Below are 24,177 nucleotides of genomic sequence, written 5' to 3'. Positions count from 1 at the left end.
TTTCCTTGTTTATCACTCAGCCTCCACCAAGTAACACATGCTACAGCTCAGGATGCCTACTTTTAGATTTTTCTTCATGCACGTGTGACCATACAAATGAAGATGTACTATTATTATTAATTCCATAAGAATGGGTTTTTATTATACACACTATTGTTCTTCATTCAATAATGTCTCGTGGAAATTCTTCTAAGCCAACTGATAAAGCTCTAATTCATTCCTTTAATGGGTAGAAAATCTCCTTTTGTGTGGATATGCATAATTTATTGGCCTTTCCTCTACTGATGGTTTTCCAGGTTTACCACTACAAACAAGGCTACAGTAAATATCCTTGTAAACATGTTCTTTGTACTGGCGGTTTCATGTTTATGGGCTAGATTCCCAGGAGTGGAATAGACGGGTAGAAGGGTATGTGATAGTTATTAAATTTTAATAGACATTGTCAGATTGCTTTCCAAAAAGGCTGTGACAATGGACATTTCTACCAGCAGTGTACGAGAGTAACTCCTTTCTGCATCTCATAGTTTTTACTCCAGCCCATAGTCCCTTGATGTTTTCAATTTAGAAACCTCTAGGCATATAATCCAAGTACACTGATATCTCATTGTTGCATAAATTTTCCTCTTCCTGATCACAATTAATTTAAATAATTTTGCTATTTGGATCAGCTCTTCTCTGAATTGTCTATTTACTATTTCTGCATATTTTTCTGAATTGTCTTATTTTTTTTTTGGCCAACTTGTAAATGCTCTTTTTATATTATAGATGTTAATTTTGGTCTCTGTGTTATAAATTTTATCCTGAATTTGTTATTTTTCTACTAATTTTATTTAGGCACTTATTTTTTTGCTTATAAATGTATAAAAATATTTATCCCATTTAATAAACTTATTTTTTTATTTTCAAGCTTTCTCTAGTTTCTAATCTCAGTTTGAAAGGTATGTATCAACCTTAGAATTATGTGTATTCTCTTAAATGAACTTGTAAGATTTTTTTTATTATTTTGTTTTTGTATTGGGTTCTATTCAATTTGGAATTTGGGTATACATATGGTTTAAAATAGTATAATAATATTTTTCAGGGAATAATCAGTTTTGTCAGTATTATGTATTAAGTAATCCATTCTCCTTACACATAATACAATTATGAGTTTGGCATACTAAATTATCATATATGCTGGATCTATTTCTGAATTCTTATTTCTTGCCCTGCTCTATTTGTCTATGTCTATGCCAATATTTGATTGCTTTGAATGTAATGAATCTATATTATCTGCTATTATCAGATAAGGCAAGTCCCCCTTTATTATTTCTTACTTTCATACTTCTTGGTTTTCCTGCTATGTCTCTTCTTCCTTATGTATATTGAGATAGTTTTAAACAATGTCAACAAAAATTATTGTGAGATTTGATTCAAACTGCATTAAACTTGTATGCATATTAATTTTTGCAGAATTGATAATTTTATATTAACATTTTCATGCCAAAATGTAGGGAGTGGATAAGAGCATGGGCACCAGAGCTCAGCCACCTGGGTTGAATCCTGGCTCTGTCATCAGTTGGGTGTGACCTTGAGCAAGCTGGCTTCCCTGTACCTAATTGGCTAATTCCTAGGCCTAGTGCATAATCATCTGCCTGGGCCTTCTTTCTGTTAGACTGCTAGTTCAGTTTCCTCCCCAATTTCCTCCTTTTTAATAGTTTTTACTCTTGTTCTACTGGAGTACAGTCGTAATTAATTTTCTCAGAAACGATACATGGAAGGTAAAATGTTTGAGTCTTTGTTGGAAAATGACAACATTTTGCCTTCACACTTGAATGGTAGCTAGGTTGAGCATAAAATTTTAGATGGAAAACATTCTTCCTCAAGGCATTTTGAATGCACTGGCATACATAGACTTTGAGATCCAAGTTATTCAGAAAATTTTGATGCCAGAAAACATTTCTTTTCCTGTAGGTTACACTTTTTATATAATTAGTTTTAATGTGTTCAGATATTAAATATATTTGTGCATGACTGTGTAAAGTTGAGTTCTGAAAGGATTTAGAGGTTCCTTGGGAGAGATGTCACTTGAGACATTGGGGGAGATATTTGGAGCTGGAAACTTGAACTTGAAAAGGCTCATGATTTGCCAAGTTCTGGAAGGAGCTCCTCAAACCAGAAACATGAGCTCCATGGGCATTCTGGGAGCATTTGGAGTTTGAAACTATGAGGCTAAGAATCCTGCTTCTAGCTATAAGAGAGACAGCTGTTTGGTAGCCAAGTCTTTAGGCTTAAGTCATACCTAAGAGGTCCCAGAGCCATTGGTGAGAGGTACATACACTAAGGTCCCCAACCTGGATCCTGAATAAGGACATAAAGGAGCTATGCTTTATGATTGGGTACACTCAGTTCTGACAATGGCTAGTGAATCTGCTTCCAGTGAATGGACCCATCCAGTGAGAAAATTGACCAAAGAGTTATGTTATTATATGTGGGACCTGTCCCATATCCAGGGAAGACAACTGATGTCACTACAGAACGACCTGGAGATCAGATGGAGAGCTGAGGAGGGGAGGGAGACTGACAAGCAAGTGCCCTTCTCTCCCCCAGAAGCAGGGTAGGACCTGAGAGGACCAAGTCCAAGTGCTGAGGAGGAAATCAAAGCTCAGTGAGGCAATAGGACTGGCCCGAGATCACACAGCTTATTCAGTGGAAGAACTGGAATTAAAATCAGGTGTTCCAACTCAAAGACCTGTGGTTTTCTGAGATTCCATAGCCCCAACTCTTGTTAGAATTTTGATCATAGTCATAGCAGCATCACTGAAAGCTTACTATGTGCCCCACACTGTCCCAAGCACTTAGCATGTAATAGCATGTTTCATGCTCACTGCAGTATATGAGGTGGGAGCTAGGCTTTTCCCTGTGTTTTAGAGGAGGAAACTGAGGCATAAAGAAATTAAACACATCATCCAAGCTTACATGGTTAAAAAGGGGTAGGATGTCAATTCAAACTCATTGTAGCTTCAAAAAACCCTTACACTACACAGCCTTTGTTATACACTCGCTGCCTCAGTTCCTCTGTTGTGCTGTCTATACTTTGTAAGGTTTGGTATATATGGCTATTATATTTGTTTACTTTCCACCCAGTGTGTCGTTTTTAAGGTTGTTTTTCTGCCACTACAATGAGTTTGGTCGAATAAAGTTTGTTGGGTGGGGAATTGCCACCTTGGACAGGCCTTAGTTATTGATGAAATTAGTGACCCGATTAAATGTATTTGCTGATGTTCTGGATTATAAAAACAAACAAAGCCAAAAGGAAAAGCTAGGCGTGAGCAACAGAGTGAAGGCATGGAGTCTTTCTGGAATTGGCCATCCATTTCCAAACGGAGCTTACTGGGCTCCTGGAAGTTCTTCCAGACGCTTCTGATTTATTTATCCAAGATTAAGCAGTGTTAGACAAAGGGCCGGTCATTAGCTGCAGTGGCTCTCACTCAAGAGCAGAGGGAAAAAATCTAAAACAAAGCAGAGTGTTGACTGAGATTTTCCCATTCTCTGTTGGCATGCTCACATTGTCGAAGAGGTTCAGGAATTCTTTTCTTCCAGTAAAGTCGACAATTATTTTCAAGCATATACTGTGTGGAAAGCATCATGGCAGGTACTGCTGGGGACTCACAAGTGCATTAGCCTTCACCTGTGCTCAGTGTCCTTAGGGAGGCAGATACATAGTAACTTGGACATGAAACTGATTTTGTTAAGTGTCTTACTAGAGGTTAGATAAAAATACAACAGGAATGAGGTGAATTTTCAATGGAAGGCATGGGAAAACCACCCTAGCATAATGGATTTAAAATATATATATATTTATGGCCCAGCATGGCTCAGTGGTTGAGTGTTGACCTATGAACTAAAAGGTTATGATTCAATTCCCAGTCTGAGCACAGGCCTGGGTTGCAGAAGGGGGGCATACAGGAGGCAGCTGATCAATGATTCTCTCTCAACATTGATGTTTCTAACTCTCCTTCTCCCTTCCTCTCTGAAATCAATAAATGATACATTAAAAATAAAATTAAAAAATATAAATATTTGAACAGGCAGATTTGTGGAAATAGAGGGTAGGGGTTTCACTCAGGAGTTAGGAAACCTGGATTTGGCCATCCATGTCTATGAGCCTACCAGCTATGTGACCTTAGGCAAGTCAATCTCTCTGAGACTGTTTCTTCACCTGTAATGTGGGGATATAAAAATGTATCTACCCATAAAGGTACACACTTCCAGTTATAAGATAAGTAAGTTCTGGGGGTATAATGTAGACCATGATGACTAATAGCAATGTAGCGTATATTTGAAAGATGCTAAGAGAATACATCTTCAAAGTTCTCATCACAAGAAAAAATACTATAACTACATGAAGTGATGGATGCTAACTATTGTGGTGGTCATTTCACAATATATAAATATATCAAATCATTAGGTCATACACTTACACTACTACAATGTTATATGTCCGTTATATCTCAGTAACAGTGGAGGGAAAGCACCTGCCTCATGGGTTTATTGGGAGGATTTTAGCTCAGTATCTGGCACATTGGAGGTTCTGGGTAAATGCTTGAAATGAAGTGTGTGTGTGTGTGTGTGTGTGTGTGTGTGTGTTTGTGTGTGTGTGTGTGTTTGTGTATACGTGTACACATGCAAGTATGTGTTAGGAGTGTTTGCTGGTGAGCAGGAAGGCAGGGAGTAGAGCGGTGAGGGGTGGCTGTGGGTGACTGTGGGGATGCGTGGGTAGTGTTGAAAAAATTGGGGGGAGATGTAGTGAGAGATAAGACGAGAAAGCTAAAGAAGAATGAAACAGTGGGGAATGTCTGATTTTACTCTGTGGAAACCAGGAGCCAGCAATGTCTTTGATCCGATGATTAGAAAGTGCCCTCAGGTCCTGGAAGAAATGACCAGCCCCTGGGCTGTAGACTCAAATATTTACTCAGTGTCTATGTCTACAGCGGGATTGCTCCACTCCCTGAACTTGGGCTCCAACCCCACCCTTTCTCCGCTCCCCTGTCCTCCCCACGCCCCCTCCCCCCCCTTTTAAAAGGCCATCCTTCCCATGTGTTTTGAGGCCTGGAGGACAAAGGTGATTTGAAATTTTGAAAAACAAAACAAAATCCCAAATGATGTCTCACCCAGTTACATCCTCCAAACCAGCTCTTCCCAAGTTTCCTCACTCAAGCTCCAAAAAAATCATGGGATTAGGGGGGTGGGGAGGGAGGTTTACACAGAAACCACATGAGACTTGAGTTATTTCCACGGAACTGTCTTTTCTCCCCTGGTACAATACCCTATAAACTTGTACATAAGGTAGAGCAGCTAGTAAATCAATCACAGGGGCCTCCCCTCTGCCAACCCATCCTGGAGAGAATGGGATCCTGAGGGCAGGTTGGGGAATTGCAGTCGGAATCTGTGGAGCTGCCAAAGTGCCCTGTCCTGGCCTGCCAAGTTCAATGTGAACTTTTGTGAACTTCCTTCACAGCAGTTTGAATCAGTAGCCTCTGCAATGCAATTCCAGCTTACGGCATTACTGAGCATAGGGTTTTAGGGAACTAGACCAGGCCAGTGAATTTATTTAGCCCATGAAGCTTAATTGCTCACATTAAATCTATGGCTCTGGCCATCTTTCCTGATTAAAAAGCTGCTGGGAGCTCAGGCTGGCCCCCTCTCCTTTATGACTGCTCTGAAGTGCAAGGATGGAGCCTGCCATGGGAGTTATCATTCCCAGGCAATGATGAATGGCGTGATTGCATTTTTATTTCTGAATTAACCCACGGGACCCACGGCTTTGCACCTCGTGTTAACCATCAGACACATAACTGCTCCCTGAACTTATGTGGGTGCTGGCGTTCGAATGCCCATTGTTTCCCTGTGATCAGCAGGCCTTTCCCAGCAGAGTGGGGCTGGGCCTGCCTTCCGGCCGCCCTTGAGGAACCAGTTCTGTTAGCCTCTGTTTGCTCTGGGACCCAGGCTTGTCCCAGCGGGGCCTTGCAGGGTGTCATATAAATTCCCTTTGATCGTTTGCCGCAAGCATCGCTAATCCGGATCCAGCCCAGGCCTTTCACTCTTGCAAAGACATCAGGCCTCCCCCCTTTAAAGATGTCTGCTTTTCTTACAGCAAAGCATAGCATGTTCACTCCTCAAGCTCTTTCCATATTTAAGCGGGGAAAGAAGCTATCTGTAGGGGTGCTCTTGCCAAGTTATTAGTTGTGTGTGTGTGTGTGTGTGTGTGTGTGTGTGTGTGTGTGTGTGTGTGTGTCTTCTTGTAATGCCATGGGGATGTGGGGAGGAAGGATGGGGGATGTTTAGGTCATAGTCTCCTGGCTTTGGAAAGAATCATCTTTATATTAGTTGTTCCTTTACTAAGAATTGGGTGGGAATGTGGGGTACGGGGGAACAGGAAGGGGGGGTGTTAAGATTTAATTTAATGACTTGTTTCATTTAATTGCTTCAAGTGTTTAATTTGTTTTAAGTGTTGCTATTTAATTTATTTTGAGATTTCACATAACATTAAATGAGGATGTGGCTTTTTATGTTTATTGAAAGACAGCATGAATTTATATCTTTATTATTGAGACTATTGAGATATATTTGATGTATAACGTTGTATAAATTTAAGGTGTACAACATGTTGATGTTATATATTTTCACATGATTGCCGTCGTAGGGATGGTTAGCACTACTCTCACATCACATAATTACCATGTGTTTTTTTTTGTGGTGGGAATAATTAAGATCTAGTCTTTTAGACAGTGTGATGATAATAACACAATATTGTTGGCTATATTCACTATACAGTGCATTAGATCTCCAGGACTAATTTATCTGCTCGTTTCCGGTTTGTACCCTGAACAACATTTCTCCTGTTCCCTCTCCCTCCAGCCCAAAACGCATGAATTTGAAGAGGCTGGGGAAGGTTGGGATGAAGTCTCCTAATATATAAGCTTCCCTCACCTGGACGGCTCTCCTCTCAGTTCTCTAAGCCCAGCTCACATGGCCCTCCTCTGAGAAGTCTGCCCTGCCCATCCCAGCCAATCCTTTCTCCTCTAAAAACCCCACTGGCCCAGCCGTCCTGGCCCACTGGTTGAGCGTCAACCTAAGAACCAGAAGGTCACAGTTGGATTCCTGGTCAGGGCACGTGCCCCGGAGGTTCTGGCTTGATTCCCAGTAGGGGTTGTGCAGGAGGCAGCCAATCAATGATTCTCTCCCATCATTGATGTTTCTATCTCTCTCTCTCCCTTCCTCTCTGAAATCAATAACAATATTTAAAACAACAACACCCACTGCACTTTGCTCGAAGCTTCTTTTAAGCAGCGTGTTTCTACTGCTGTTATTGATCCAGACCTCTGAAGTGGAGATGCTTTTGTATTTCTGAAGCGTCTGCCGTGGTTTTGCACAAAGGCGAGTATGTACCTGAAGGTGTGCGCTCAAAAGTATTTATGGTGTAAACAAAAGGATGATTCAAAAATTCTGAGAAAAAAAGGTAGTGTACTTAGGTGCATACACAGGAAAAGGACATAAAAAGGACATAAATCTTAGAAGGCATCTCAGGTACCTGCCTGCCACCGAGCCATACCCTCTGGCTGCAGAGAAAAAAGGCCAAGGTTAGGGCAAGCCCAGCTGTGAGTTACGTTCTCTTCTCCTTCCTACGGTGCTTTCTTGTTTTATTTTCTTAAGAGAATGGGATCACCTCAGTGGTCAGTCAAGTTAGTATTTTCATGTAGTAGGTCAATAACTCATGCCGATGACACATCTGTGTGTCTTGTGTCCTAACGACCTTTTCCAGTTTCCAACTATGTCAGTATGAATAACTGTACTATATTCGAGTTGGTCAGGCATACCAACACACCTCACTGTTGGCCACAGTCATACTATGACCCACACTCTCCACTCAAGAGGCTGATCATCTATTCTGGACACCACCAAGAAGGTCGGATGGTCTTATCAAGTTCCAAACACAGTTCTTGCCAATTGTTTAGAACTCTGATTTGTGATTCTGATGTTCTTTAAAATAACAATAACAAAAACAGCAAACATTACTTTTAAAATCCTTAAAGGTTATTTCAGAGAACCAATCTATATATATAAAAGGCTAATATGCAAAGTGTCCCCTTGGGAGTTCAACCAAGAGAACAGGAGTTCGATTGCTTGCTATGACATGCGCTGACCACTAGGGGTTGGTGCAGAACATGGAGGGTAACCAGTGGCGGCTGTGGGGTGCTGAGGGAGTGAGGGAAGGAGAAGGCAGGGAGGCAGGGAACCTGATTGGCCCTGATTGCCGGCCAGGCCTAGGGACCCTACCCATGCATGAATTTCATGCACTAGGCCTCTAGTTACTAAATATCTTATCAGGAAATCTTGGATGTATGTACTCTCGCTTCATGTTCAAAAGCGGGGTTTGACATACTTGCCTAAGGTATCTTTCTCCCCCCAAACCCTACTAAAATTACAGCAAAGACTTTTTAAAGCCTAAACTCGCCAGGACAGGGAGAATAGGAGAGGAGACAGTGGCAACATAACTTAGGAAACTGGACAATGGATGGACACATAGAAACTGACTTAGCAGATTGGAAAAAGCTGTAGCTCAAAGTGGCAGTAAGGGAAGATGCTAATTCACCTGCACACGGGAGAAGATACTTCTGAATTGTGCTTAGAGGGGGAGTTCATACAGGAAGTAGGGTGAAACCTAGTGAGAAATTATTGGATCTCTAGATCACAATCCCCCATTCCATGCCTCTGGGGGTCTATTTCTTGTATACTTGAAAGATATTTGGTGGTTTACACCCTAGAAAAAGAAGGTCTCTGGTTGGGAGATACCAGATAGATGGGCACCATGGCCAAAATTAGGGAATTTTAGTCACTGTGTGCAGATTGAACACTGATTGAACACTCCTTCCCTCCCCCCAAATTATCAGGCAATACTTTAACAAGGCCCAAGTGACAAAGGGAAAATGAGCAAAAATTAGACCTCAGTGAGTGAGCCTCTGTAACCAGCAGGGTCTTGGTCCTGACAGAGTGATAGTCACAGTTTAACAATCAGCAAAGGGCCGAAACCGGTTTGGCTCAGTGGATAGAGCGTCGGCCTGGGGACTCAAGGGTCCCAGGTTCGATTCCGGTCAAAGGCATGTACCAGTAGGGGGTGTGCAAGAGGCAGCTGATCGATGTTTCTCTCTCATCGATGTTTCTCTCTATCACCCTCTCTTCCTTTCTGTAAAAAATCAATAAAAATATATTTAAAAAAAAAAACAAAACAATCAGCAAAGGCACCAGCCAATCAGGAAGATGCTAGATATAAATGTGTGATGGGGCCATACCCAGCCTGCATTGTATGGTTGAGCAAGCTGTGCACTGCACAGCTACAGGCACACAAGCTGAATATCAGTTCTAGTCTTAGGTGATCTGTTCTCACTTCCGATGTGACTAAACTGCCCTACAGGTAGGGCCTAGGATAGTCCCAAATATGTCTTTTGCAATTGGTTATTTTAATATTGGGAGCAGTCTGCAGAGCAGGATCACCTGGCTGGTCCCATTTTCTCCCCTGTTCATTCACTTTGGGGGTCCTAATAGTTAATGAAATAAGCACAAGAAACAGTTCCTGCTGGGGAAAAGGAAGATAAATATTCCAAGCCTGTCTCCAAATCAGCGTAGCTGAAAAGTGATGTTAATTGGAAACAGTTTAACTCAACAAAAATTCTTCAAGATGTGTTTGCTAAATTCATGGGTCATTTTAACACTTACCCTGCGTTCTTAAAACAAGATCAATCGCAAATGAGTGACCTGGCTTGCAGCTTCCCATTCCTCTCTGGGAAGGGGGAGATGGAGGAGAGAGGTGGGCCTGGGATGCTGCTTTGATAAAGCACCCAGCCCCGCCCCTCCTGGCTACCTTCGCACTTACTTGGAACTGCTCATCTGATGGCTATGAGCTCAGGCTCCTAACCGAGGAAATGCCAGCCTTCCATGTAACAGGGCTGATCTCTGTGGTTAAAGCCTGAATTCAGGCAAAGCTTTTAAAAAGTTGAAATTTTGAACCCACTGCGCAATCTATCTTTTAAGCCTTCTGGAGTCTTGCATTTCAACCAAGTTCTCTTGATTTATTGTGGATGAGTAATCCAGAAAGTTAACCTGCTCCTTTCTATAAAGAGTATCGCTGTAAATCATTCACTAGTTCCCTAACTGGTCTTCATGCCTGGAGGAAAGGAAATGCTTTTAGGCCCCTCCCTTCTGCCCAGGCTTCCCTGTGACCCCCTCGGATTCCTCTAGAAGGTTTGCTCTCTGGGGTCTGGCTTCAGACCTGCACTCTGAGTGTGCGCCTGTGGCAGGCAGGGTTCAAGCGCAGCTACCTGTTGTTTCTTGAGGTGGAGCCGTGGGTGTGGCAGCAAACAAAAATAATTTCATCCTGATGGACCAGCCGGGTCAGCAGGATGGATTCCTGCCGCTCTTACCCAAGCCCCAGGTCAGAGCCAGGGGTCACACTCTTTATCTCTGTCTCCTGACCCTGGGTCAGTGTGCCCTTAAACCAGCCTGTTTCACTCAGGCCTCATGATATGTCTGGACACTGGACTGTGGAACATGATTCTGAAACAAAACAAAACAAACAAACACAGATGGCCCTGGCTGGTTTGGCGCAATGGATAGAGCATCAACCTAGGGACCAAAGGGTCCCAGGTTCTATTCCAGTCAAGGCCACATGCCAAAGTTGCTGGCTCGAACCCTCAGTAGGGGGCATGCAGGAGGCAGCCAATCAATGATTCTCTCTCATCATGGATGTTTCTATCTCTCTCTCCCTCTCCCTTCCTGTCTGAAATCAATAAAAATATATTTTAAAAAATAATAAAACAGATGCTGGTCATTATTCGGTAATGACAGAGGCCCAATTTTCTTTCTTGGAAAAATCTGGAAGGGTTGTGGATTCATTCTCTAGTAAATTAAAAACAAGACTTCCCTGGCAGGCCAGTGTGGCTCAGTGGTTGAGCGTTGACCCATGCATCAAGAGGTTACTAGTTCGATTTCCTGTCAGGGCACATGCTCAGGTTCTGGGCTTGATCCCCAGTAGGGGGCATGCAGGAGGCAGCTGATGGGTGTTTCTATCTCTCCCTTCTCCCTCTCCCTTCTTCTCTCTCTAAAATCAATAAAAACATTTAACTAACAAACAAACAAAACCACAAGACAAAAGACCTGTTGAATACTAGTGTGAGCTTTAGAAGGCCAATATTCTCAATGTGAATTCCCATTGCCCCCAGCCGGCATTCTGTTTCCATTCAGACCCAGCTTCTGCCCTTCTCCCAACTGCTTTTCTCCGAATCCGGGTACGTGGCAGAGGCCGCTGCTGGGTGTCCAGCAGGCGTTCCAGGCCTGCCTGCTGGCCTGCAGGTCCCTGTCCCCCGCTCTTGGCTTTCTGGGGAAGCCCTTTCCTGGCCTGGCAGGTATAACCCTGGTGGAGAAAGTACGTAGTAACTCCTGTAAATTCCTACAGCCCAGACCTAGAGAGTCAAAGTCAGTTTCAAACAGTTATCAGACAGTAAACAAAGGCCCTGTGTGTCTCTGCTAAACACCAGCCTGGGGTGAATTTCCCAGGTTTCAAGCCTCGAAGGAACCTTCTCCCAAAAGGTGGATGTAGTGAGGACATTCGAAGTCTGATGAGTCTGAAAACCTGGTTGTCAGTTCCATTCACTGCATACACACCTGCTTCGATAAGGAGGGGCTTACGCACAGGTAGATCTTAGCTCCTTCACTTCCTGGCTGCATAATCTTGGGGGAATTACTTAACCTTTCTGATTTTCGAGTTCCTTATTAGTAAAAGGGGGATAGCAATAGCTACCCTGTAGGGTTGGGCTGTTGCAAGCATTCGATAAGATAATATGCCAGGTGCAGGTGAAGAGAAAGCATTTAATATCTGGAGATCCTGTTGCAGTAATGTAATGTGGGCCATCTATGGATCAGACAGTGGACACAGAGATGAAAAGACATGGCCCCATCCATGCAGTTTGTGACCCACGGGGAAGCTGGGCTCCTGCACAGACCATTTCAATCGGGAGTGGGAGCAGAAAGCTACAGGCATGCAGATGGCGCTGGAGGAGCTCCGCTGAGTCCACCTGGAACCTGGCACTCCTTAAACTTCGTTGTGTTGTGTAATTGCCTGATAGTGAGTCTTTTGCTGGCCAGGTGGAGTCCTGGGTGTAACTAGGCGGGGCAGGTGAGGCCAGAAGCCAGGTGCAGCCTGGGGAAGAGGGATGGGGGAGGGCGGGAGAGGGCGTGGTGTGCAGGGCCCTGCCTTCCATAAGCCTTCAGAGGTGCTACCTCCTGAGAGAGGCAAGTCCCAGTCATCATTGCCATTATTACCACCATTGTCAATGTCAGCAGGGACATTCAAACAGTCCATTGCACTACTTACAACCCTTATCCCTGCCAGCACTGGGGACAGGCTAGAATGTGAAAAGACCTCCAATGGCACGTGTTGCTGAGACAACCTCTAGCCTCTTTCCCTAGGACGAAGCCTGCTGGTAGTGCCCCTTCTTGGCTGGAGTCACGGAAAGTGACTTAAAGTTCTAAGAACAATTCAGACTCTGGGCCCAGTGAAAGGTGTGGTCAAAATGGATGTGATGGATTTAATTAGGTGTTGGGTCATTCTTGGGTTTGACAATAAACTCACCAGCCTGGCCTTGGAAGGTGTTTACAGTGTGGCCTCTACTAATCTTTTATTTTATCTTTCCACATTTTCTATCCCATTCCATTCCGTTTGAAGTGCTCTCTATTCTCGACCCCCTCTGATTGCATACAATCCTCTTTTTTGAACCCACCCCTAGCAAATTTTTGGCACTTTCCTTAAACGATTTCCCGTGTTGCCTTTAATTATAGTTATGTGAGTACTCATGTTATCCTTTCCATAAGATGGCACGCCAGTGAGTCGACAGTAGGAGCCATGCCTTCTCCCTTTTGTATCCCAGGGCCTTATATATAGGATGTGCGTGGTACATATTTGTTGAACTAAGGAAAAAGAAAAGAACATGATTAAACACCTACAGTGCACCAGATGGTGACGGGAGAGGCCTCGAAAGCCACAGTCCCAGGTCTCATGTCTTCCTGAATTGCTGTGGTCTTGGGTTATAAACATTAAACTCATTAGAGCCTTCAGAGTATTTAAACAAGTGCTATTGTTTATATAACACTGATGTGGCTAATGTTAACTCTAGAACCTGATAATGAACTATAGAAAATAAAGTGTCTGTGTGTAGCAGTGATTAATAATATTTTCTGTAGAAGGGCTGGTGTTGGGTATCTGGGGTTTCTGTAGGTACTTATATGACATGTAGATCAGTAACTTTTGTTCAGAGAGCGTCCTCCACACCCCCTTCCCCCCCCCCCCCCCTCCCCCCCCCCCGCTCTCCACCCCAACTAGTAGCTGTGAAAATACTTTGGATGGGTCAGTGAAACTCATCACCTATAGGATAATGCAGATTTCAATTCAAGAGCAAGAAAAACAGCAGAGGGTAGGTTTGGAATATAGCTCAGAAGTATGGGACTGGCTGGATTAGTCCATCTTATTGTGATAATGCTGTGTAACAAACAACTTCAGAGTCTTAATGGCCTTCAATAAAATAAAAAAAATATTGTTTGTTCTTGTAGTTCTTGAGTGGCCATGACTTGGTGCTGTGGTTTAGGGCCACCCCCACATATCTTACTACTCTGGAACCCAGATTGAAGGAACACCCCCTCACTGGCCAGCAATGTTCCCATGTTGGAGGGCAAAAGTTCAAGATATTCGCAATGGCTCTTAATGGCTTCATTCGAAAATGGCACATCATCTCCCTGGCCAGTGTGGCTCAGTTGGTTGGGTTTCATCCCGTACACTGAAAGGTTGCTGGTTTGATGCCTGGATTTCAGGCTCAATCCCCAGTAGAGAGCATGCAGGATCAATGTTTCACTCCTACATCTATGTTTCTCTCTCTCCTTCACCATTCCGCTCTCTCTAAAAATCTTTATAAAGAAATGGCATGTTATCACTTCTGCCCGAATTCTATTGGCCAAAGTATTTGACTTAACTGAGTTGCAAATTAATGGGGCAGAGAACAGGGGAGAGAGAGGATAGAGTGAAAATTGCTAAATTATAATCCAATCTACCACAGGAACACTTAGAATATTTTATCCCTTGTACTGATGGAATTCTGAACTTCTGGAAGAGAGAGCCCAGTAATGTGCCTGGCACATTATTGACCCTCAGTACATGTTTGTTGACTAAACGACTGAACTGTCATAGCTCAATTTAACAGGTGCATGGCCTTTTCTCTAGTTACATCTGTTTTTAATGTAGTAAGTCGTTCCTTTTAGAAACACATATAGAGGTTCCACGTCGTTGGATGTTCTCATCCTAGTCCGAGTCGAGTGTTTGCTGCTGGCCTCTGTGGTAGGGCCGTCAGGAGGGCAGAACCTGTCGCCAGACTCATCCTTGGGAGGACTTGTGGGTGAGCAGATGTACAAAGGTGGTTTGGGCGGCTCCCCACCCACAGCCACACCCATGGAGGGACCAGCAGTGGATGGAGAGTAAATAGCAGGTTTCACCTGGCGAGCCTTTCCCCACCCGAGGAGGAGGATGGGTGTGCCTTGCTGAGGGAAGCTCATTATATAAAGTTTAACTTCACAAAGTGGGTAGCAGGGGAGGGGCTATTTCTGTTGCAGGAACTTGCTCCTTGTAAGAGAAATGAGAAAAGGATTCCTTTAACTAGTGCTGTGGTGACAGCAAGACAGTTGGAATTGGGAATTTGGTGTCGAGCAGGACTGTGCTGGAGTCCCAGTTCTACCACTTGCTGTATGACCTTGAACAAGTCACTGTACCTCTCTCAGCCTCAGTTTCCTCAACTGTAAATGGGGCAGAATGACAGTACTTACTTCAAGGGCTCCTGTAAGGATTAAATTTGCTGATGCGTCTGAAGTTCTCAGTTCTCATTACAGTGCCTAGTAAGTAGAAAACATAGTAATTGGCAGCTATTATTATTATTACTATTATTATCATCACCACCCTTATTTTAACACGAGTGAATTTCAAATGTTATAGACTTTAATTACATTCAAATCCTCAGAAAAATATCTATTTTTCAAAGCAAGGAACTCCTGTAGCTCTTAGGAAGGGTGAGAGGCAAAAATGGAGAGAAGGGGAAGGAGAGAAGGCACAAAGGAAGACGGGAGAGGAGAGAAGAAAGAAAAGAAGGAGGCCTGGGTTTGTTGAGGCATCTGAAGAAGAGAAATGGATACAAGGTTGACTGGAAAAAGAACTCTTGGGTTTGGTAGTCCATGGGGAGTGAGAGGGGCCCATAGCTCATGTTGGGAGTTAAGCTTCAAGGGGCTAGAATTGAGAAAGGGTTTCTCCTTAAAGCAACACGAGATATGGAAAGCAAGAGCTAAATCAGACTCACCAGAAGTAAACAAGAGTCCAAGTCGTGGAGGGGAAGCACCCGTTTCACAGGCGCATGGGTGGTGGTGGTGGTAAAGGCAGGTAGGCCCTCCTGACAACCCCACCACAGAGGACAGATGAGATGTAGAAGTGATGGGCTGGGAGTGAGACCATGTCAGGAAGAAAGAAGGGGGTCTGGGGTGATTGCTGTGAGCATCTTGGGATATGCACACCTTGCCTAACAGGCTGGGGCGGGGCAGGTGTGAGAGCGTGACAGGTACGGAAGAAAGAGCAGAGGCAGGGCCCAGGGCATGGAGGTGACACAACACTGATGAGGCTAAGAGCGATCAGCCTCATGGGGGCTCAAGCTGAATCTTTGAATACAGGGGAACCGAGGCTCTCCTCCCTTCCCAAATGTCCTTTTGTTCGGCCGTGTTACCCTCCTAGCTGCTTGTACTTCCAGGACTGACGTTCTTTTAGGGTGTCATGAAACGTTGAACAGAAACCCTGAGAAGGAAGAGGCATGGTCCTTCAAGTGGCTGGAAAACATCTAATGAAAGTCACCTCTTTCTGCTGAAGCACCTCAGACCTGAGCGGGTCTGCTTTGTTTGCAGTGTGCGCTTGGTTGATGTCTAGCTCAGTGTCTGGCGCATGGGAAGTGTTCAATAAATATCTGCCAAATGAAATAAGTGGAAAATGCTGGAACATTCAGAATAGCTCTTGTTAAGAGAATTTCAAAGTTCTTGTGTGTTGAAAAATGTGAGCACTTCAAAAGAGCTAAACATTTGTGGATCGGAGAGGAGGGTGAGAGGCTCAACTCTGGACAGGATTGGTGTCACTGCAGTCTGTCTGAAAGCAGAGGGGACCGACCTAGGCCATGTCCAGCCCAGGCCCATAGTAGCATTGTCCTAGGGTTGGCCATATTATTTGGTGCATCAGTCGGGCAGGGCCCCAGTAAAGAACAAATGGCACTCTCATATGGGGTAACTGAGGGGAGTTTAATAAAGAGACTATTTATAAGGGATGGACAAGGTGTAGGGAAATCATAGGGAGGGCTTGGAAGCCTGAGAATGGTACAATAGGTCTGTTACCACCCCTGGGACTGAAAGGGCAAGGAGAAGGTGTAGCTGGGGAACCCTGTAGAGAGAGCTGTGTGAAGAGGGCTCCCTGACAAGGCAACAGCCTTCAGTGGACGGACTTGGCCACAGCACTCAGAGAGGAAGCTGAATGAAGAGATACCCCATCTCATGCTGCTTCCTCCCTTCAAAAGAGCTGGGACTCCTGCGGTGCTCCCTATTGGCTGAACTGACTGGATACCAGAGGGCTGTGGAATCTGTTGAGGCCACCCCACAGGGTCCAGCCCAAGCTGGAGAAGGTTGGAGCATGGAGATGGAAAGGTACGAGGAAGATTTCCAGTGCAAGGGGTGGGTCATTTAAGAGCTTGGGAAAATAAAATGTGAGGCAGAGCCTTCAAGTTCCTAGATGTGGTCCCTGCTTAAGACAGTGTGTGATCTGACCATGGAGTCCAGCTTCTCCAGTCAACATGTGGTCATGTGGGGTGAAAACTAGAAAGCACAGAAGTGTGATATAATACAGGGATGAAACTGACACAGGGTGGAGACTGGGTGGGGCCAGGGAGGTCAGTTTAGGCGTTGCCCATTTAATCTTTATTAATGATCTATAAGATATAAACACCTGGATGAAATTGGCCAAGCTGACCAAATTACAAGGTGTTGTGAACTCTGGCAGAGAGGAACTAATGGCTTACCAGTGGAATATGCCAATGACTTAGACGACAGGATTTTGCCAAATGAGATTTAGGGATCTAGGGGCAGTGTGATTCAAAGCACGCACATCCACTAGGAGGCAGAAAACTGGAAGGGCAAGACGTGAGCAACCAAGACTAAGTTAGAGTGAAACACGCTGCAGGAAATGCCAACCTTGTGGGGACTTTTGGTAGAAGGAAAAGTCTGTGTTGGGTGATTCATATATATATATGAATTCATACATATATATATGTATATTTGGCAACCGTGATTCAATAACCAAAATCATTTAATTAACCAGGAACTCGAACAGAGCTAAATCCAAGAAGAGTTGTATGTGCTAATGGAGGCCTCTCACAAAACTAAATTAAAATATTGGCTCTGGTGGAATAATAAGAAAAAAGAGTTGTTTCACATTTTTTGTATACCCTTTGACCCAGAATTCTACTTCAAGAAATTTATCCTAGAGAAATAATCAATAAAGTGATTCTTAGAGCTACAGGTACAAGGATGCTCACTGTAGAATTTGTTACAATAGCTCCAAATTAGAAATAACCTATATGTTCAATGGTAGGGGGTTGTTGAAAGAAATTTTGCTAAAAATGGATGGATGTGATAGAATACTTTTAATGAAATTGGGATTTGTTTAATATGTAGTTTAGAGAGGAAAGAACAGACTCTACAACACTTTGATCTCATTGTGGTTACACACATATAACACACAGAAATAAGGCTGGAAAGATCTCTGTGAAATGATTACAAGTGATGAACTCTTTTAAAGATGGTATTAAGAATAATTTTTTTCTTATCCAAATTACCTCAATTTCTACAATAGACATGCATTACTTTATGATATGAAAGCATTTTTTAAATCTGGTGAAATGTGCTTTTTCCTCCTAAGAACTCGTTAAAATATCTATAATTTAAAAAATTTCACCACCTCCTGCCCATTCTGTAGTTCATTAGCAGTGAGTGATGAAGTCCATTTGATAATTCATCTCAACCAATTGAGCTACCCGGCCAGGCCTAAAAGTAATTTTTAAAAATCCCCAACAATGGAATGCTACTTTGCTTCCCTTAAAATGAGGTTACAGAAGAATGTCCCACAGCCTTTGCATGTGGCTTTTGAGGATCCCCCTCAGGTTTGCAGGATACGACTTGTAAATACCTGTGATCCTTTGAGCTCTAAAATGCTCTGATTTTATATATTTAGGATTCCTATACCCCCAGAGAGCCCAATTTAAGAGAAATGATAAGAGCCAGGTGTCATTTGCATTCCAGGAAATAAAGAAGAAATGTTTCCTCCTCCATTAGTAAGCATTTATTGGGCGTCTACCCTATGCCAACCCTTGCACTCAGGTAGATAAGATGAAGATACAGTCTTTTCTAAGGAATTCACATTCAAATGAAGGAAACAGACCCAATAACAGGCAATCATAACAAATTGAGGCCAGTTCTATGGTAAGTGTTCATAGAAGGTAATGTGCAACACACACACCCAAAGTCAGACTTAACAACTCTAATTGAAAAATAAATTAATTAAAAAACAGAAAAAAAATGTGACTTAAGGAGAGGGACATGAGGGACATTTAAACTGGACCTTGAAAGACAAGTGAACTTTTAGCAGTCAAGGAAGTGACTGCGTGTATCTTAGAGGGGAGGCCAAGGGAGAGGGGTCCTGGGAGTAGGGGAGAGTTCCGGGAGGAAAATGCACTCATTGGCAGGATCGAAAAGATTGAAAAGCCATGTCATTTTTTGTTTACATCTTCTTTGGTAGGGTGACAAATCTTGTGCCCATTTTTTAATTGGCTTGTTTTATCTTATTATTATGTAGTTTTAGAGTTCTTTATATATTCCTGAGTCAAGTTCTTTGTATTGCAAATATTTTCCTTCTATTTCTAGCTTACTTTTTCATTAATGGTATATTTCAAGAGCAAGAGTTTTGCCCTCAGTGCCAAGCATGGGGGTGAAGGGGGCCCCTCCCCAGACCCCGGTAGTTTCAGAATGCCTCCCACAGTCCATCCATGGACACAGGAGCTTCTCAAGTCTCATTTTTATTCGGACAAAGATCAGGGGAAAAAATAAATCTTGAATTTTGATGAAGTACAATTTATCAGTTTTTCTTCTAGGAGTCATGCTTTTGTGTCCTATCTAAGAAATCTTTACCTACACTAGGATTGCAAAGATTTTTCTTCTATGTTTTCTCCTAGAAGTTTTATACTTTTAGCATCTACTAGCATTTCTAGTATTGGGGACATGGTGTAATTACAGGTCAAGGTTCATTTTATTTTTTCCCATATGACTACTCAGCTGTTTCAGAATTAGGTGTCTAAAACACTATTCTTTCCACCATAGGAAATTGATTATTAAAAATCTGGCCATATCTTATGCCAATACCAGGCTCTCTTGGTTGCAGTGGCTTTATAGTAAGTCTTAAAATCTTGCAATGTCAGTCTCCAACTCTGTTCTTATTTTAAAAAGATATCTTGCCCTGCCAGTGTGGCTCAGAAGTTGAGTGTTGACCTATGAACCAGGAGGTGACAGTTCAATTCTCAGTCAAGGTACATGCCCAGGTTGCAGGTTTGATTCCCAGTAGAGGGAGTGCAGGAGGCAGACGATCAATGATGAGAGATATCTCATCATTGATGTTTCAAGCTCTCTCTCCATCTCCCTTCTTCTTTGAAGTCAATAGACACACACACACACACACACACACACACACACACACACATATATATTAAAAAGGTATGTTAGCTATCCTAGATCATTTGTATTTCCATGCAAATTTTAGAATTAGCTTGTTAATTCCTACCAAAAATGGCTGCTAGATTACTGAGTGGCATATTGTTAAATCCACAGATCAATCGGGAGGGAAATGACAATACTATTGAATCTTTGAGTTTGAAAAGAGTTTAAAAACTCTTGTTACCAGAAGCTAAAGGATGATGGATACAGTCCTTAGGGGCAAAGACATTATTACAAACATCTAACTGGTGGAACATTGTGTTCTGGCCAAGGAATTTCCCACTCAATCCCCTCTCTAAGGGAGTGTGTCTGTGTTGGAGTCTCTAATTAAAGACTTGCAGGAGAGATAAAAAGTCATTATGTTTCACCTCAAGAAGCATTCACATTACTTAAGGTTTTCCGTAGAGGCCCCAGGAAATGTCTGTCTTCTGAGACTGAGAAACACCCCAGCCTTCCTGGACTTTCTGCACTTGATCACCAAGATGCAGACATTCTGAGGCCCCTTCAACCACCCTGTCGGGCCCTAAGTCCCAGGCTTCAGAAGAGGCGAGGAGAGGAGAATCAAGACCCACCAATCTTCTAGTCCTTGCAGAAGGAGCAGGCATAGCACTCCTGGTGAAAGTGAATCAAGACGTTGTATTAAAATAGGGGTGTGGAGTATGGGACAAAGTGGTTGAGTGGTTAAGGCCAAGGGTTGCTAAAATAGGGGTATGGGAAAAGCAGAGGTGAAGGGGAGAAAGAGGAGGAGCCTCCTGGGGCTATGTTTGACGTGTGTCTTAAAGGATAACGTGGCTGCTGTGTGGAGAGTAGAATTGGGAGTGGGGCTGTGGTTGGGGCTGGGGCTGGGCAGTGGAGTGGGGTAGGGAGACAGTCAGGAAGCTGTTGGGAGGCTTTGGTGGAGAAATGATGATGGCGTGGGGTCATTCACATTCACAGTCAGCAATGAAGAAGTGAGAACTGGTTGGGTTCTCAAAGGCCCCTGTGTATAAATTGGGGTTAACTATGGTACCACCACTGGTTGTGGAGAAGATTAAATGGGATAACACAGGAGAATCCTTACAACAGTGCCTGGCACACAGTAAGGGCTCAGCATTATTGAACATTGGCATCCCTGCAGGATTTCCCTTCAACAAGGGCACTGGGACAGCAGAAGTGGGCCTTGCTTTGAAGCCCTGGACTTTAATATATATACCATTTTCTGTTTGGCCCATTTTTTGCTTATCTGACTCAAAAACTGCTGGACTACATGAATGATTTTCACCAGATCCCTAAGCTAATGGAGGACAAAAAAGATACCTAGAATATTTGGAGCCTAGCAGTTGCCCCAACTTAGGACAAGGCAACTCAAAAAGAGGTGAGGGAACTAGTTCTGGCTTTTTCGAAAACTTCGTGCTTGGTTTCAGTTTCTTAAACAATAAAATAGGGGTAAGATGCTATATCACAGGATCTGTTAGGGGCCAAAAGCACTTAAAGCTCTAAAGCTAGACAGACTGGAGCTGAACTGCTACTCTCTCTAACCCAAGCAAAGAGCGTTGGGGAACATCATAGAAACATAGAGCTGGACTAAGCTTGATGTTTACAGTCTAAGTGAGGCATTTTACAGATGAGAAAACCACTGAAAGAAGAGGTGACTTGCCTGTGGTCACACAGCTGCTTAATGACAAAGCTGACAGGGGTGGCAGTGCGTGCTCCTGTCACTAGACCACAGTGGGAGCACAAAGGGAGTGTGGTCCCACTGATAGACTTCCCGCGGCAGCTCTTCAAGAAGCAGGTTTCCATGTCTAGCCCAGCCTTTTTGTTGTTGTTGTTTATGGTTCTGTCAGTATTAACAATAGTATACAATCAGGTAACCACCACAGTTGAAATATAGAACATTTCATCACTCTGTTTCCGGATAGGGGACCTGGCCCTGAGGGGTCTGCCTAGGGCCAGCTGGTAGTGTGTGGGTTCTTGACTTCATGCAGGAAAGATTTCAAACACAAGTCCAGATGACTATGAGGGAATATTTATTAATTTGGGGGACAGTAAAACAAGGAAGGGCTTAGCATAGAAGAAGCAACAGGAGATCCCAGGCTGGGCTGCCTTAGCTCTCAGAGAAAAAGGGGCGTTGGGGGAAGGTTCAGAGGATTAGCCTGGGATGAGCTGCTGCTGCCCGTTGCTCTCCTGGTTGCAAGCCTCGTGGGATCCTTTAGAGTTTAGTAGAGCAGGCCTGTGGGGGAAGAAGAGAGGAAAGAAGAGGGGGAAGGGAATGACTTGGGCTGCTCCCCAGAGGGAGAATGTGTGCTGGGTCCTTTGTCTTGAGGCTTCTGTGTCTCCCTTACAGACAGGAATCTTAGGGAAGGGCTTTAGCAGAATATTCATTAGTTTTCCAGGTGTGCTGTCTCAGGGTCCTGGTCTCCACTGATTGGTCAGAGTCAGGGAAGGGTGTCATTAGTCATTGTGGCCAGTCCTGGTGTTGCCCACCTGGTTTTGCTGCTTTTCTGGGCCTGGAGCTGAAATACAACTGAGGCCTAGATGTTATCTCTAGGGAGGCGAACTTCTGTATCTGCTGTAAATTGCTCTGCCAGTTTGCTCAGCTATCTGTCTCAGTTTCCCCATGCTACTTGTCCTGGCTTTACTGGCCTGTCTCAACTCTACAAAAATTCCTTCTTGCCTCTGTGCAGTCATTCTTTCTCCTCACCCTACCCCACCCCCCACCAGTGACCACTGGTCTGGTTTTGATCCCTATATTGTTTTGCCTTTTTCAGAGCATCGTTTGTCTTCATCCATTCAGGGCTGTGTATTGCATATGGCATATGTACCATAAACTGGGTTGCTTAAAAAGAACAGAAACCTCTTCTCACAGTTCAAGGGACTGGGAATTCTGAGACTGAGGAGCTGTCAGATCCAGTGTCTGGTGAGAGTGCTCTTCCTGGTTCACACATGGCTGTTGGCTTGCTGTGTCCCCACCTGGCAAGGGTGGGGAGGGGGTCTCTGGGATCTCTGTTACTGAGAGAGAGAGAGAGGGAGGAAGAGAGAGAGAGAGAGAGAGAGAGAGAGAGAGAGAGAGAGAACACTAATCCCATTCATGAGGCCTCTACCCTCATGAATGAAGTACCTCCCAAAGGCCCACCTCCAAATACTATCACATTGTGGGTTTGGATTTAGCATGTAAACTTGAGGAACACAAACATTCAGTTTACAGCATCATATAAATGGAGAATACAGTGTGTAGCCTTTGAATGTGGCTTTAGTCGCTTAGCACAATGCATTTGAGATGTATCCATGTTGTTGCCTGTATCAGTTGGTCTCTTTTTACTGGTGAAAATTTTTCCATCGTATGGATGTATTGCAATTCATTTAACCACACACCAGGTAATGGACATTTGGGCTGTTTCAAGTTTTCGACTATTAAAAATAAAGTTGCCATGAGTACTCACACATATATGCCTTCTTCTCAGGGATACAAACCTAAGAGTGAATTTCCTGGGTCATATGGCAAGTGTATGGAAGCAACTTTATGAGGACCTGCCCAACTGTGTTCCAAACCTTTGTACCTTTTTGCATTCCTGCAAGTAAGCAAAGAGAGTTTTACTTGTTCCCCATCCTCACCAGCACTTGATATTGACAGTTATTTTATTGTTTCCATTCTAAGAAGTGTGAAGTGGTATCTCTTTATGGTTTTTTTTCAAAATATATTTTTATTTATTTCAGAGAGGAAGGGAGAGGGAGAGAGAGATAGAAACATCAATAATGAGAATCATTGATTGGCTTCCTCCTGCATGTCCCCTACTGGGGATGAAGCCCAAAATCTGGGCATGTGCCTTTGACCGGAATTGAACCTGGGATCCTTCAGTCTGAAGGCCAATGCTCTATCCACTGAGCCAAACCAGCTAAGGCTCTTTATGGTCTTAATTTTCATTTCCCTTATTACTAACTAGAGGCCCGGTGCACGAAATTCGTGCACTGGGGGAGGGTGTCCCTCAGCCCAACCTGCACAGTTTGGGACCCCTTGGGGGATGTCTGACTGCCTCTTTAGGCCCGACAAGGATCGGGCCTAAAGAGGCAGTCAGACATCCCTTTCACAATCCGGGACTGCTGGCTCCCAACTGCTCGCCTGCCTGCCTGATTGCCCCTAACCACTTCTGCCTGCCAGCCTGATCACCCCCCTAACCCAGTGATGGACAACCTTTAGAGCTTAGTGTGTCAAACTTCGCCAAAAAACTGAGCATAACTCGGGTAGTGTGTCACTTTGAGGAAAAAACTAACTCCAAGACTCTAGTC

The 24,177-nt window shown here is 43.7% G+C and overlaps 1 pseudogene; it reads left to right on the top strand.

Moving 5' to 3' along the window:
- The first annotated feature begins 13,782 nt into the window (after positions 1-13,782).
- The window catches only part of LOC114231032 (cell cycle checkpoint protein RAD1-like), a 123,071-nt pseudogene continuing 112,676 nt past the window's right edge, over positions 13,783-24,177 (top strand).

The sequence above is a fragment of the Eptesicus fuscus genome, chromosome 2, assembly GCF_027574615.1.
Source record: "Eptesicus fuscus isolate TK198812 chromosome 2, DD_ASM_mEF_20220401, whole genome shotgun sequence".
Taxonomy (NCBI): domain Eukaryota; kingdom Metazoa; phylum Chordata; class Mammalia; order Chiroptera; family Vespertilionidae; genus Eptesicus; species Eptesicus fuscus.
Note: the sequence above shows the minus strand (reverse complement) of the source record. Positions and strands in the feature narration are given on the sequence as shown.